The 14,999-nt window shown below is 44.7% G+C and overlaps 1 protein-coding gene across 1 annotated transcript in view; it reads right to left on the reverse strand.

The window, feature by feature from the left end:
• TRPM8 (transient receptor potential cation channel subfamily M member 8) overlaps window positions 1–6,405 on the reverse strand; it is a gene marked incomplete at its 3' end in the record, with an annotated part of 102,295 nt that extends 95,890 nt beyond the window's left edge. The window contains exon 1 of the mRNA XM_082658517.1: window positions 6,192–6,405. The remainder of the gene's footprint in view (window positions 1–6,191) is intronic.
• Window positions 6,406–14,999: the final 8,594 nt, after the last annotated feature.

Below are 14,999 nucleotides of genomic sequence, written 5' to 3' on the forward strand. Positions count from 1 at the left end.
CAATTTGGGGGGTCTTATAAATGTAAAATTCAAAGCAGGACTCCTAAGGTATCTGACTGAGCAGAAACCCTGAGGAAGAAATCAGAGTAACTTTAGGAAAAATGGTGGCACAGAACCCACAACGAGCCTCCCTTCTAACTGCACATCCCCGATGACCATACGCTAAGTCGGTATGGGTAAAAGTTTGCTTTTTCTTAATCCACTGACAGCCTGCCATCTGAGCATTGATCACCCAACCTCACTACAGTGGTCCACTCAATCTGGGATCTAGATCCATGCTGTTACGAGTAAGCTATTCTTTTTAGATTCTAGATTTCCCCTTTGAGAATAATTTCTATCTTCATATTAATTTTTATTCTGTATTTTCAACACTCATTTAGACTGAGCCCTGCAAGTGTCACTGGTGTCCACAAGTCCAGTGTGAGTGCTTCCATATCCGACTTGTCCACATTGGACTCCTCTGTCGGCATCAGAGCGTCCCTGGGGATGATTTTAGTGAGGTGTGTGTGTTAGGAGCTTCTTATCCATGTTGTTGACCTAAAACAAATAGACCGCCAGATATTTCTCCAGCAAAGATGGGTTTATTCAGAACCAGCAGAGAATTGCTATTCAGGATCAGCAACCATGGTGAACCACTTGCAAGTTCCTGCACAGCAAGGGAAGGAGACTCCTATATAGAGGGAAAAGGGAGGGAGGGCTGTAGTAAACAGAGTCCCTGGCTTTTCACTGGCTTAGTCCCCTCGGGGAGAGGGGGGGAAGAAGAGTCCTTCTTCTTCCTATTGGGCTCTGTTGTCATCACAGGGTGTGAGAGCTCCCCCCTTGTGGTCCCTCAACTCTATGTGGTTTTTTTTCATTTTTTTTCTTTTTTCTTTCCACCTCACCCCCGGGCTTGAGGGATCTTGGTTCCCCAACCAGAGATTGAACCCAGGCCCTCGGCATTGAAAGCGTGGAGTTCCAACTACTGGACCTCCAGGAAATTCCTTCTGTTTCTGTTTTTTTTTTTTTTTTTACCGTGCAAATGCCTTTTTACTGCATTCACACATGGATAATTTGACCAACACTTTTCCCCCCTGACACCATAGGAACAGTTCCATTCTTTTTAGGGTTTTGATCTTGTAAAGGAAAAGTGAGGCAGCCTCACTTTTATTCCTTCTGTCCAACATTTATATGCTTCTTCGTCTTTTCCTTAAATTCTAATATTTCATTGACTCTGACTAGATATTGGTCTAAATTTTTTACACTATGTGCTCTTTTTTACATGCAAATTCGAGTTTTGGTTTTGATGTTTTCAGCTCTAGAAAGTTTGCTATTTCATTATTGTTTTCTGATTACAGCCTCCCGGGGGCATGGACAGCACCCCGGGGAGGTTGTGGCCTCCCCAGTTCAGTAACTGTCTAATGAAGGCAGTTGTGACAAAGAGAGAAGGACAGTGCTGCCTTCCAGAATGGACTACTGTCCTTATTTCTGCATGGAGCTGGCACCCTACTCAGGGGTGGCAAAAACTGGCATCATCATGTGACCCAATGTCACACCAGAAGATGTGCTCGGATGTGCAGGGGATGCCAGCCCACAGCGTCCTTCACGGGGACCCCTGACACAGGCAGCTTGCTAGGTAATGACAGCACGGGTGGAGTTGTCACAAGGCTCCACGCACCAGCTTTCACCTGTCCAAAGGGATGGGAGCTCCTCAGGAAGCTTCGCCCCTTTCTGTGGAGCCGTGGGAACATGTATTAGAGTATAGGAGATGCGTCACGTAAGCAAAGGGACTTCCAGAAGAAGAAAAGTTTCCACACAGGAGACGTAGCAGTCAAAAAAGTCAACAGGAGAAATCTTCTTCCCTGGGCTAAGGGAAGAATTGGGTCTTCAATACAAAGAAGTCCCAGAGCCTCATACCAGGCAAATTAATAGGCTTAGAGGTACCCAGTGAAATTATTTAAGGGTAAGAATAAACATAAAACCATACAAACCACATAGTAGAAAAAAGGTAAATTACAGAAGGGGGGAAATCAGGCTGACATCAGACTTCTCTTCTAGAAGGACTGTAAGCTAGAAGATGTGGCAATATTTGTAATTTTTGGAGGCAAAGATTGTGACCTAGGAATTGCATCCTCAGCCAATACAAATGTGAATGCAGTAGAAAGCACCCTCAGGAGTTTGAGGAGGTGGTAGAAAGGCACCCACACAACTTCCAGCAGTTCAGGAATTTGAAGGGGGCGATGCCTTTAAATAATAAATGGAGAAGACATGGTGGAACTTTTTTTTTTACTTTAATTTTTTTAAAGATTTTTTTGATGTGGACTATTTTTAAAGTCTTTATTGAATAGGTTACAATATTGCTTCTAATTTTTTTTAAGTTTTGGTTGTTTGGCCACAGGGCATGTGGGATCTTAGCTCCCTGACCAGGGATCGAACCCGCATCTCCTGCACTGGAAGGCAAAGTCTTAACCACTGTACTGCCAAGGAAGTCCCTTGACTTTAATTTTTTTTTTCTTTTTTATATTTCATCTCAGTGCACAAGGATTTGAAGATACCTCCTAAGATATTACTGAATACAAAGGAACCAAAGAGAAAGAAGTGAGCAGAGAGTAAAACGAGAGAAACTGGTAACGTGATGGGCTCATCCAGCACATGGAAAGCCTGCTTGTGGGGCATTGTTAGAAGCTGCAACCTAATTACAAGGGACCAAAGCAAGGGAACAAACATGGTCAACTGCAAGCTTCACGGCGTCCATAAAGCAAGATCAAACCCAACTGCCCCAATCCAGAGTCCAATGTACAAAGAGCTCCTGTAGGTGGTGGGGGTGGGGGAATGACAGTGAGAATGTAAAGGGGCAGCACGTGGCTGATTTTTCTAGTGATGGAATAGTTCAACAACTTGATTGTTGTGGTGATTACACAAATCTACGCATGCTAAAATTGCATAAAAGTCTACACGTGCAAGTGAGTAAAATCTGAGTGAAGTCTATGGAGTACACCAGTGTCAGTTTCCTGGTTTTGATATTATACTATGGTTATGTGGGATGTTACCTTTGGGGGAAACCAGGTGAAGGTTACCCAGGACCTCTCTGTACTATTTTTTCAACTTCCTGTGAATCTCAAAATTATTATCTCAAAATAATAAGTTAGAAGGAATAAACTTCTATGTAAAAAGAACTCCGGGCCACACAATAGGAAACATCTTGACATAACCCTGCAATGCCTACAGCACAAAACTGTGTGGCTATTTCTTATAAAGTCCTGAATGCAAGTGGAAGATGCATCACTAAGGTAAAATTCAATGCAGGCAATTCCATAGCAGGGACAAATGATGGGCCCCGGTACAGAAATGTCTGAGAGTTTGGCCAGATTTAGTTCAACTTACTTGCTGAATGATGCAAAGTCTTTGCTTTCATATTTTCATCAAGATCTCAATTATTTTTACTTACGGTCCTTATCCTCAGACTGCAGATGGGTCTGACGAAATTAATGGAGTCCTAATACCCATCATGAAGGTTACCTCGGTGAAAATTAAAACCACAGTGGATTCTTAACCAGTCTGAAAACTCACATTTTCAGACTTCACTGTAGATCGTGAGGATATTGACTACCATCCACATCAGGACAGCTGCTCCATGCTAACAGCTGCCCAGCTTCTGCAGTTTCCCACTCAGGGAAACACATGATGGCTGGGCAGGCCGAATCACTGGGGACTTCGCTCAAACTCAGACCGCTGGGTCCCACCTCAAGGACTCCACAGATCTGGGGTGGGACCCAGATTCTGCATCTCTAACAAGTTTCCAGATGCTGCGGATGCTACTGGTGAGGGTCCCACACTGGAGAACCACTGAGCTAAACCAGGATGCTACACATAACACCAGTTAGACTTTTTCAAAGCTTGTACACAAATCTTCTTCAAACACAAGCATGGAATCGACAAGAGGCTTAAGAGGCGGCATCACATAACTTTGGCTGAGTGCTCTTCTGTGGTTGCAACTTGTGTTTATGAACAACGCTATTTGTCCTGATAGCATATGAGACATACATCTTCATCAGGCCAAGAATAACTAATAACAGCTTTGTCTCATATAACGCCTATTATGTGCCAGGCACTGTGCTTCACTCTTTACATGTGTCAGCTCCTTGAATCTTCTCATGAATTATAGGGATTATTATTTTCCCACTAAAACTGTTGAGGAAACCAAGGCACAGAGAGGTTAAGTAGCTTCCCCGCAAGTCACACAGCTGATAAGTAGAGGATACGGCGTTCAAACCCAGGCAGGCTGGCCCGAGAGCCCAATCCTTAAAATTTAAGTTCCTTTGTGCCGCTTTAATACGTCCTTGTGAAAGGATAGATTGTCATTTTTACTATATTAATACACTATCAACATTTAAATAATTAGAAACCTTGTTTTGTTGGTTGGGGGAGAGGCTGACCTGGTGTTATTTTTATCATTGATGCTCATGAATAATTTCAAATGGTCTAGAAGTCACCCATCAACAACAGAATACTCTTGCATCCTGTGAGCCCAAAACAAAAACAAAAGCAAAAATCCATCTGCTATGTTATTGTCCTAACACAAGAATGACATTTGGCATGTTTGCAAAATTGTGTTTCAGCCTGCCTATCACCATGTTCAAATCAGTCCTACGATGTCATTTTCAAGTTCTAAGTCTCTCTGTGTTTAAAAATTTTTTTGAAATAAGAAGAAATAAGAAGTTCTCCTTATTAACACTTAATGAGAGAGGAACTAAATTGTTCATTTGCTCTGATGAGAATGTTCCAAAAGGCCCCGTACCAAACCCCAGCCATCTCCACTCTTGGCTTCCATCAATTATTCATTGTAATGATGAGTGTGACACTTGCAGAGGCTTCAGATATAAATGACACCATCCGGAGAAATCTTCTCAATTCTCATTTTGGCAAAAGTGCTAGAGCGGTACCTGCAAGAGTTACAGTGACCTGCAAGGGTTAATGTACACCATTGCCTCCACATGTCTTTCAACCCTAGAGAAGAAATGAGGTTTGTTTTGTTATCAGAATCATCCTGCTTTTCTAATTGCCTCTGTCGACCACATTTTTTGAGATTTGCATAGATGGGTAAAGAACAGGAAAATGGCAAAAGCCAATGGAGGCTCCTGAGGTCATCAATCCCATATATCCTATCCCAAAGAGTAGAGGCAAGAGACCGGAGGTAGAACTGGGGCAGGAGATGATGCTCAAAGGTACTGTCTGGAAGGAGAAAAGTGGGGAGTCCCTATGGTGCCTGGAACCCTATTATCTTTATAGGTGCCAAGAGTCACATCAGTTCTTTAAAAATTAATAATGGAGGATAACAACTTGGTTCCAAGTTCAAAAGGATTATAAACCCAATGTCATAACCTTGGAAGAAAGTTCTTTACACTCTAAGGAACTAATGAGCTAAAACTCCTATCGTGATAAGCATATTTGTCAGAGCACATATATAGACTAGATTAAGCAATAACCATTTTCTTACTTTCAGCTTAAGAATCTTCACACTGAAAAAGTCAGCTTTAGCAATAATGGCTTCAAAATTAAATAGAAATAAAACCTTTAATTATTCATCCAACTCCTCAGCGTTTCTCTGTTTCTTCTAAATAATACAACCAACGAGCATGTTTCAGAAGCTGAAAAAAACTAAGGGAACCACAGTATGTAAAAATAAGTCAAATATACCTTTCTCCTTTTATTATCAAAGAATATTGACCATTTGAATGCATCCTTTCTTGATGTTAATTTATGTTTCACCATAGTCTTGATTTAAGAACAACCTGTTTTATTCTGTTCCCAGTAGGTTTGAGACCATAGGACTGGGTAAGATAGTCAGTTGCAGACTTAAGATCCCAGTGACTTTTTTAGTAAAGTTCATTTGAGGACATGTCTGACTCTGGCAATCAGGAAAAAAGAAAAAAAGAGAAAAAACTACAGATATATTTCAAATCGCTCAAAAATCGAGCACAGATTTCTACATTTCTAAATAAATCCAAATGAGTACTGAAGATACCTGTGCACTAGCATTTTGCTTATCCACACAGATCCTGGAGAGATTTCAAATTTTGTCTTCCTTTAGTTTCTTATCTTCATAGAAAAAAACAAATGATGCCCTCCTCAGATTCACTACACTAACATCAATTCTACAAGTTACACAACTGCAACATTTATGGAAAGATGAAAAGCAAAAGTTGATAACGTACCTGTGGAGGTTATCAGACAGGACTTGCTTTCACTCCAAAGATCCTGCTCCTCTGATCTACTTGCAAAAGGAAGAGGCTTTTATAACTTGAGATTTCTCAGCCCCGCCTTCTTCTCTGAGGTTCTCTTAAGAGGAGGAGAAAAAAAAAACTCAAGCCACTGAAAAAAGACAGTTAACACCATGGGATACCATAGCAGTGTAGCAATTGAATATGAGTAAAGAATGCATATTCATAGAACAGGGTATTTTAAATGCTCATAAAGTACAAATACAAAATCCCCACTCTTGGCTTGCCAATTGTATCAGAGTATGAAACATACTAAAGATGAATTTCTACAATTTGTGGCACATTTTAAAAACCACAAATGAAATGGGAAATGCTCATTATGGAAAGTCATGATAAAATTAATTAACAGATTAAAAGCTTTTAATTAAGATTAGGAAAAAGTTGTTAAGTAGAGGAAATTTAACAAACATTGCTTTTTGGTCGATTTTGTTAACTTTGTCCATACCAACATATATTCAGCATTGCCTAGCTAGGCAAGGCTGAGGGGGGTGACCTGAAAACTCAGCAAGGCTGGCTTTATTAAATTATAGTTATTTCCATGCTCCCTTTAAACTACATTTTGTCTCTGTGAAAATCCCACTAGGAGAGATAAAATAATAATCCCTAGTGGGCAATTTTTAGTCATTTTATTTAAGTGATGTACCACAAGCATCATTTAAATAGTTTTGTTACAGTTAATGTTCCTTAAGTATTGGCTATTATTTCTATTATGTATTCATATATGAAGTATATGTCTCAGGCAAGTAGAAATAAGATCGTATAATTTAAAATTTGATTATACAGTCAAACAAATGCAAAGAAGTTAGAGATTAAACATAATGAGAGTCAGGGGCAATGTTGTAAAGGCAGAGGGATTTGGTCAAGATCTGTAAGGAGAGATAAGATGTAATTAATGATAATTACTCCTACAGAAAACATGTTCAATTCAGGGAGAAAACCCCTTTGACAAAGAAAATCTTTAAGAAAAAACTTGAGGTAAGATCACAAACTCAAATACTCCAAGAGTCAGACAGGTAGTGAAAATGAATGGAGTGACCAAGTGTGAGGCAATAGGGAAGGGTAAGGACTGCGGAATGTTGGAAACATCAGGGGCCGCATCTCAATGAGGACCCATGCGAGAAGAGATCTAGCCAGAAACAGAGAGAGGATCAGAGAAATCTCAAAATTGCCCTGAATGTGGATTGTAGGACTAAAAACTCCCATACACTTACCTGCTGCAATTTCCTTCCTGGCCCCCCACCCCATGCATGCACATACACAGGGCTGTGGATCTGGTCCTCTTCGTCCTCAGCCTGCAGTCTACACAGCATCCTTCCAGGTATTTTCAGAGATGCAAAGGTATTGAAAAGCAGAACCTAAAGTTTAGTTTGAAAACCAAAATGTGAACTGCAAAAGACCAGAAGGCTAGAAAATTATAGACACTGAAGTACCAACTGCACACTGATCTGCTATGGAGGAATACTCCTTGTGGAAGGTGGCAGAGCAGTGAGTGATCCCAGGCTGGCAGAAGGAAAGCTGAGAGCAGAAGAGGGATGAGCACAGAGGTGGGGATGAGAGAGATGGGAAGAAGGAGGATGACCTCACCAGGTGCACCATCGTAGAGCCATTGCACATGGTGATTTAGAGCCGTGTTTACAAGGGAAAGATTCAAAATACATCTAACCAGGCTTCCCTGGTGGTGCAGTGGTTGAGAGTCCGCCTTCCGATGCAGGGGACACGGGTTCGTGCCCTGGTCCGGGAAGATCCCACATGCCGCGGAGCAACTGGGCCCGTGAGCCATGGCTGCTGAGCCTACACGTCCGGAGCCTGTGCTCCGCAATGGGAGAGGCCACAACGGTGAGAGGCCCGTGTACCACAACAACAGCAACAAAATACATCTAACCAAGTGAGGTGGAGAAGATAGAAGTGGAGATGGAAACAGAGGTGTATAGGTAGAGATATAGGTATAGTTACAGATATAGATGTATAGGTGTAGATATAGAAGTACAGAGATAGATATAGCATAGATTTGTATGTATAGGTATAGATGCACAGGTATATAACCTACAGCTTTGCCATTTTATCCAACACTTAACAAAATGACCGAATTCCTCTACGGAGGCAAACGTGATTTTTTAAAGAATGTTTAAATACTAGCTTGTTGCATTCTCTTTCAGTGCCAGCAGGTGGCTTCTCTGAGCAAATTCAGTGGCTGCAGGAGAGACATTTTCAACCATCTTTATCCCTAAAGCAGGTTTAACAGGTGAACAATGACGTCGGCCTGGCCTGTCCCTTCAGCGCCCTCTTGGCCCCAAAACAGTAAGCAGAGTCCGTCAGCTCCATGTGTAGCCTGGATTCTCAGCTTTGCTTCCCTAGTTTTTGTGCTGTGAGAAAACATGTCAAAATTGAATGAACTGGAAGTGGACGGGTGGTGGCGATTGAGTAACAACGTGGATGCGAGTAATCGATGCTGCTAAACTGGAAGCTTAAAAATGGGCAAGATGGTGGATTCTACGTTATGTGTATTTTGCCACAACGAAAAATAGTTTTAAAAAATATCGAATGGGGCTTCCCTGGTGGCGCAGTGGTTGAGAGTCCGCCTGCCGATGCAGGGGACACGGGTTCGTGCCCCGGTCCGGGAAGATCCCACATGCCGCGGAGCGGCTTGGCCCGTGAGCCATGGCCGCTGAGCCTGCGCGTCCGGAGCCTGTGCTCCGCAATGCGAGAGGCCACACAGTGAGAGGCCCGCGTACCGCAAAAAATAAATAAATAAATAATTGAATGAAATTGGCTCTGAGCTTTTGCTAACTATGGGAGCTCGAAAAAGCTACTCAACCCCCGAACCCCAGCTCCTTCTCAGCCATGTGGGGTCCTAGTGCCTATGTCTCAGGCTGTGTCAGGATTTGGGGGGAATACTGAAAGGACAACCGTGGCAGATGCACCAACCGTGTTAGCATCCTCCTCCGGCTGCTTTTGTCCCCCCAGCTCAGCATCCCTGTGTCTGGGGTTCCACTTTGCAAATGGGGCAGGGAGAGGGTATCTTTCTTTCTGTCGCCCAGCGCCCACTGAAACAGGAAGATGAGCCACCGCGTGCTTCCACCGGCGTTTCCCTTCGTGACCCATGACCGCCTACATCGGCCTTTCAGGGCCACAGGTTGAAAAGGATGGCCAGGCCCCAAGCTAGACGTGTTGAACCAGGAATCTGATGTTTCTCAAGTTCGGCGGAGTTAGACAACCTCAGCTCTGAAGAAACAAGTGTCAACTGAAAAAATGCTGTCACCCGGCAAGAACAAGGCAAAAACACAGCCAGCTGGGTGGTGGTGAGTGTGCTGCCCTGGGGACAGCTGGGCAACCACACAGAGAAGTGGTCATGCTCTGTGGGGGACCCCCAAAGCTCATTGTCTACAAGGGAAGGAAAAGGTCAACACATGCACTTTCCACCCAGAGCTTGGATTCTTTCTGCTCTACTGGCTGTCTACTTACTATACATTGTATAGTATACTATATATATGTATATATAGTATACACATATATATGTGTGTGTAGCATATATATATGTATAGCATATATGTGTACAGTATAGTATAGTAAATAGCCCATATAGACTATATACAGTACATACACAGTATATACTATATACTGGCTCTGAGCTACTGCAGACCCCATGGGTCATGGGAGAGATCTCTTGGCCATTTGTGCCCCCACAGAACCCCTCTTGAAAGCAGGGTTGTCCTGCCCTCTCCAGCACACAGGTTCCCTATAGGAGACGCACAGGGGCCATGAACTGGAGCCCAGACGTCAGCAGGTGTTCAAGGGCCTCGCCCTGGTTCCCCTCCATCTCCCCAGCATGCTCCTTCTCTAAACTCCCAACTTCCTTGTCCCCTGGGGCCACCTCCTCTCCAGGCACTCGGGCCGTCTCCCCCCTCCCCTGAAGACTGGGCACAGCTGTGCGTGGCAGCCACGCCCTCCGACTGAGTTTGCTCCCCTTGAGCTGGTTGGAAGGACACGGCCTCTGGCCCAGTGCAGGAGGGCCCACGTGGGCGTTACATGAAGAGGCCACCCTTCATGCAGCGGCTGCGCTTGTGAATTTCCATGAACCTGCCTCCTCCCCTGACCCCCTGCATGAAGCTGGAGTCCCAGGTAGGCCCTGGCCCTGCCTCAAACTTTTATGTACACATGAACCACCTGAGGATCTTGTTAAAGGCAGATTGTGGTTCACACAGATAGGACAGGACCTGGGATGCTACATCTTTAGCAGAAAGAACCAGATTTCTGCCAGCACCAGGGTCAGCTTCAAAAGTGGTCAGGATAAAGTGCCACCCACCTGAATATGATCCACCAGGTGAAGCCAGGAACCGTGTCTGTCTAGGGGAGAAGGAACGCCTCTGGATTTGGTACACTTCAGGCATCTCCCCAGCCCCCCGAACTCTGCTCCCCCGGACAGAATCAGATGTAGCCGGCTCGCTAAGGCACCAGTCTCTCCTCTGGTCTCAAGTGAGAGGCTCCTGTTCTAGCCGTGTTCAAGGTATCTGAACACTGGCCAGCCTCAGCCTGACGTGCCCTGGGCCACTTAAACTTCACGTCTTCCCAATTCCCTTGTAGGTGACCTGACAAGGGAACTGTGGGGCTTGACACCTCTTTAATTTTTTGTGTGTTTTTTTTTGACACCTCTTTAGAGATCAGGGTCTTGTTGAGTGATTTGATAAGAGGTAGGAGCTTAAAACTCTTTCATGCTCATGGCTATAGCCTTCTTCATTTAGGCCAGACATAAGAGGCTAAATGAAACTCCTCAATGATTTTTCTATGTCAGCCAAGTTGCTTTTCATGTGAACTGGGACTGGAAACAAGAATGAACAGTAGTTTTTGTTTTTGTTTTTGCTTTTGCGGTACGCGGGCCTCTCACTGTTGTGGCCTCTCCCGTTGCGGAGCACAGGCTCCGGACACGCAGGCTCAGCGGCCATGGCTCACAGGCCCAGCCGCTCCGCGGCATGTGGGATCTTCCCAGACCGGGGCATGAACCCGTGTCCCCTGCATCGGCAGGCGGACTCCCAACCACTGCACCACCAGGGAAGTCCTGAACAGTAGTTTTTATAGACAAAATAAAAATGGAGATAAAAATAGAGATAGAGACAGGTAAAGAGATGGAGATGGAGATGATGGGGAAGGAGACAGGGATGAAGATGATGGAGATGGGAATGGGGATGAGGATGAAAGTAGAGAGAGACAGAGATGGAGACGGAGATAGAGATGAGATAGAGAGATAGAGAGATAGAGATAGAGGTAGGGAGAGAGAGAGAGATGATAGAGGTACCAAAGTGAAAAGGACCAAGAATAACTCAGACCCAGAGATCAAGTATTTGATATTCACCAACATAAATGTAAACAATGACAATTTTCCTTATGCTTTTATAAGAAATCTCTCAGAGTAAGGCAGAATACTGTAGCCATCAAGCACTCCACCTCTGGAAGATGAGTCTGGCTTAAAGCTCAGGCTCCAGGGCAAACTCGGGCAAGGTCCCTGACCTCCCTGACCTAGTGTCCTCGCCTCTAGCACCAGATGTAAAGCTCTCAGCTCAGGTGCCATGATGCAGGGTAAAGAATCAGTGAGTATAGAGTGTGCTGAGAGGGTTAAGCTCCTTACACAGGACGGTGTGCTCTCTGACAGTAGTGCATAAGCACTCCGTGACTATCGGACAAGCTCATCAACGATGGTGACGTACAGGAATTAGAAACAGGATTATGAGACTTAACGTAGATCGTTTCAAAGAGCTACAGAGGAAACTGCCTTTTAAAATCTGCAATTCGAATAGATAAAGCAAATGGGATGGTGAGATGGAAGGGTGTCTTTTGAGGAAACGTTTTTGCCCTGATTCCAGCCCAAGTGTGCTTCAGCTCCTGCATACGAGAGGAAATGAAACTACCTTGTATATTGAAAATTCACACAGTGGTCCATTTGGCCCATATGACCCTGCTCCGTCCCATTTTAGAGCTCTGGAACAATAAGAAGCCATCTCTTTCCTTTTACCCAAATTACCGAAACTTTGCTTGAGGAGACAAAATAAGTTCTGAGTGATTTCTGACCATTATTATATGGTCATGAGAATAAAAACACATTCCAGGCCCACCTGGATTAGCAGAACTGCTCTGTCTTCTTTCTGCTTTGGGGGATGAGAAACCCATCCCAAGACAGAAAGGATGATTGATGGTTACTTAAAAGCATGATGGCCACGGGTGATGAAATGTAATGGAAAGAAAAAACATGAAAACAGTGGACAATTAGGATTATTATAAGTATTACCATCACACAGAGTGGTCCCTGAGTGGAAAAGGGTTCAAATGTCAGAAACAAAAATAGCCAAGCGACCCCAAATGATACCTGAATATTTGTCCCAAAAGTAACCTGACGGGAAAGACATGTTTCCAAGGTCAGAGTGAGCACCACTGTTTGCTGACCCCTAGAAGCCCCACATCCATCAAACCAGGATTGGCTGGCCGCCAGGACCCGGGCTAGGGGCTGCAAATTCAAACACACTGAAGGAAAAGACTGAACATGAGAAATTCAATCAGTAAGAATTGTGCAGAAGAAACCGGTGTCTGATGTGGGATTCTGGCCAGTTGCCGCGAGGCAGTCCATCCAACGACCAAGGACAGGATTTCTGTTAAGCTTTTCTCCTTTTATCCATTCTGTAACAATGACATCTCAGGTAGGAAAGTACTGGACCATTTGCCCAATAAAGAATTCCTAATTTTGAACAAGTTTACCATCATAAACTCTCTCTACAGTTAGGTGCATGGGTACACACTCACTGTGACAATGGCTAACATTTATGGAGAGCCTGTTCTGTGGCAGGCACGTGGTGCTTTACGTGTGCTGACTCATGGAACTGCCCAGCAAACCTGCAAGGAGGTACCAGGTACCAAGTATATTTCTTTATACTATCACCAACCCCATTTTACAGATAATGCAACTAGGGCACAGACAGCTTAAGTAACTTGCCAAAAGTTACATAACCAGCAAGTGCTGGAGCTAGCTTTGGAATCCAGGCTGTGTGTTTCCAGAGTTCTTCTGTCTGACTTTTCTGCTACAGGCACACGTGCAGGTGTACACACTCGCAAACACATACCTACACACACGTAGATACGTGCACACATACAAACACATACCTACACGTACACACACACACGCCCTCAGAGTTACTCAGCGCAGAGGCACAGAGAGGCAGGTTGGCCCTAATCAAATGCAAAGAAAGGTCAAGACTGCCCCAGCCATATTTCTGTGGGACAAGTTATGTTTTCAGGAATTTCCAAGGATTGTCCTTGATGTCTCCTTGATGTCCTTTGATGCCTTGACATTGTGTTGTATGTTCTGCAGACTTAGCAGAGGCCCCACCATAGCGTCTGAGTCATAGCCACCCACTCCCACCAAACCCTTAACCTCTGCCTTCCCCAGAGAGCTCATGGTCCCCTGGAGTTGTCCTCCACCCTGGTGTTCACCCTGGAGTCAGTCCCGGATCTTCTCTTCCCCCCGCCGTGACCCAATCCACCCGTAATTCCTGTCGGCGCTGCCTCTAATTCCAATCCTGTGAACCCCAAGCCCGGCCACCTCTCTGATCCCTGCTGCTAATTTCTGCATCCAAGGCTCCGCCATCTCTCTCCTGGAAGCTGATCTGCTTCCCTCTCCGCTCCCAGGATCCATTGTCCACCTCTCTTCCAAAGCCATCTCATCAAAGCCCTTGTCAGAGCGTATCTGTCCCTGCTTTACACCCTTCAGGTGGCCTCCTGTTGTAATCAGGATAAAACCCACGCCCCTGCAATGGCCTGGGGCAACCGCCGGCCTCAGCTCCCAGTCTCCTCCTTCTTGTCTCCCTCAGGCTCTTGGTGTTTTCCATCTGCCACATCTAGAACCCTCTTCCCCAGATCTTCCAGCATGTGGAATTCGAGGATGCATGGGGCAGAGGTTAAGAGCTCAGGCTCCCGAAGGGCACTGCCACCACTCTTGCACCTGTGTGAGCTCGGGCAGGTTTCTTAGCCTCTCTGTACCTGTTTCTTCACCTAGAAAATGGTGAAGATAATCATAGTATCTACCCAGGGTTCTTGTTAACCCAAGTGAAGCACTCAGAGCAGTGCCTTTCTCAAGCAATGTTCACTGTGGTTATTATTATTAATAGCAACTCAGTTGTGAACTTGGACTCTGGAGAGTCAGACCACCACTCACTACTGGTTGTGTGACCTTGGCCAAGTTACTTGACTTCTCTGTGCCCAGTTTTCTCATTTGTAAAATGGAGATAATAATTATACCATCCTCATAGATATTCTGTGAGGAATTTATTAGTTAATACATGTCACACACTCAAGATACTACTTGGCACCCAGTAAGCATACAGAAATGCTCGTCATCATCATTATATTCCTAATAGCATTCTCTTCCAGGTCTCTGTTCAACCACTCCCTAGTCTGAGAAGCCCTCCCTGAGCCCCAACACCAATCGCTCTGTGTCCTATCGCCCTGTCTTGTTCTCCATCACTACATTGATCGCCACTTGCTATTAGATTGTGCTGCTGTGTGTTATTGATCACCTCTCTCTCCCTCCAGCCTTTATTCAGCTTCACCAGGGAGACAGCAGCCTTGTCTTTTTCACAAGCGTTTCCCCAGGGCCTGGAGCAGAGCCTAGCACGTGGTAGGACTCGATAAAAGCCGAACGAACAACGTAACTCACAGAAGTCAATTTTTCATGTGCAGAAATGCTCCTTTTGTGCGAGGTCC

Source organism: Grampus griseus (genome assembly GCF_964374135.1).
Source record: "Grampus griseus genome assembly, chromosome: 7".
Classification (NCBI taxonomy): Eukaryota; Metazoa; Chordata; class Mammalia; order Artiodactyla; family Delphinidae; genus Grampus; species Grampus griseus.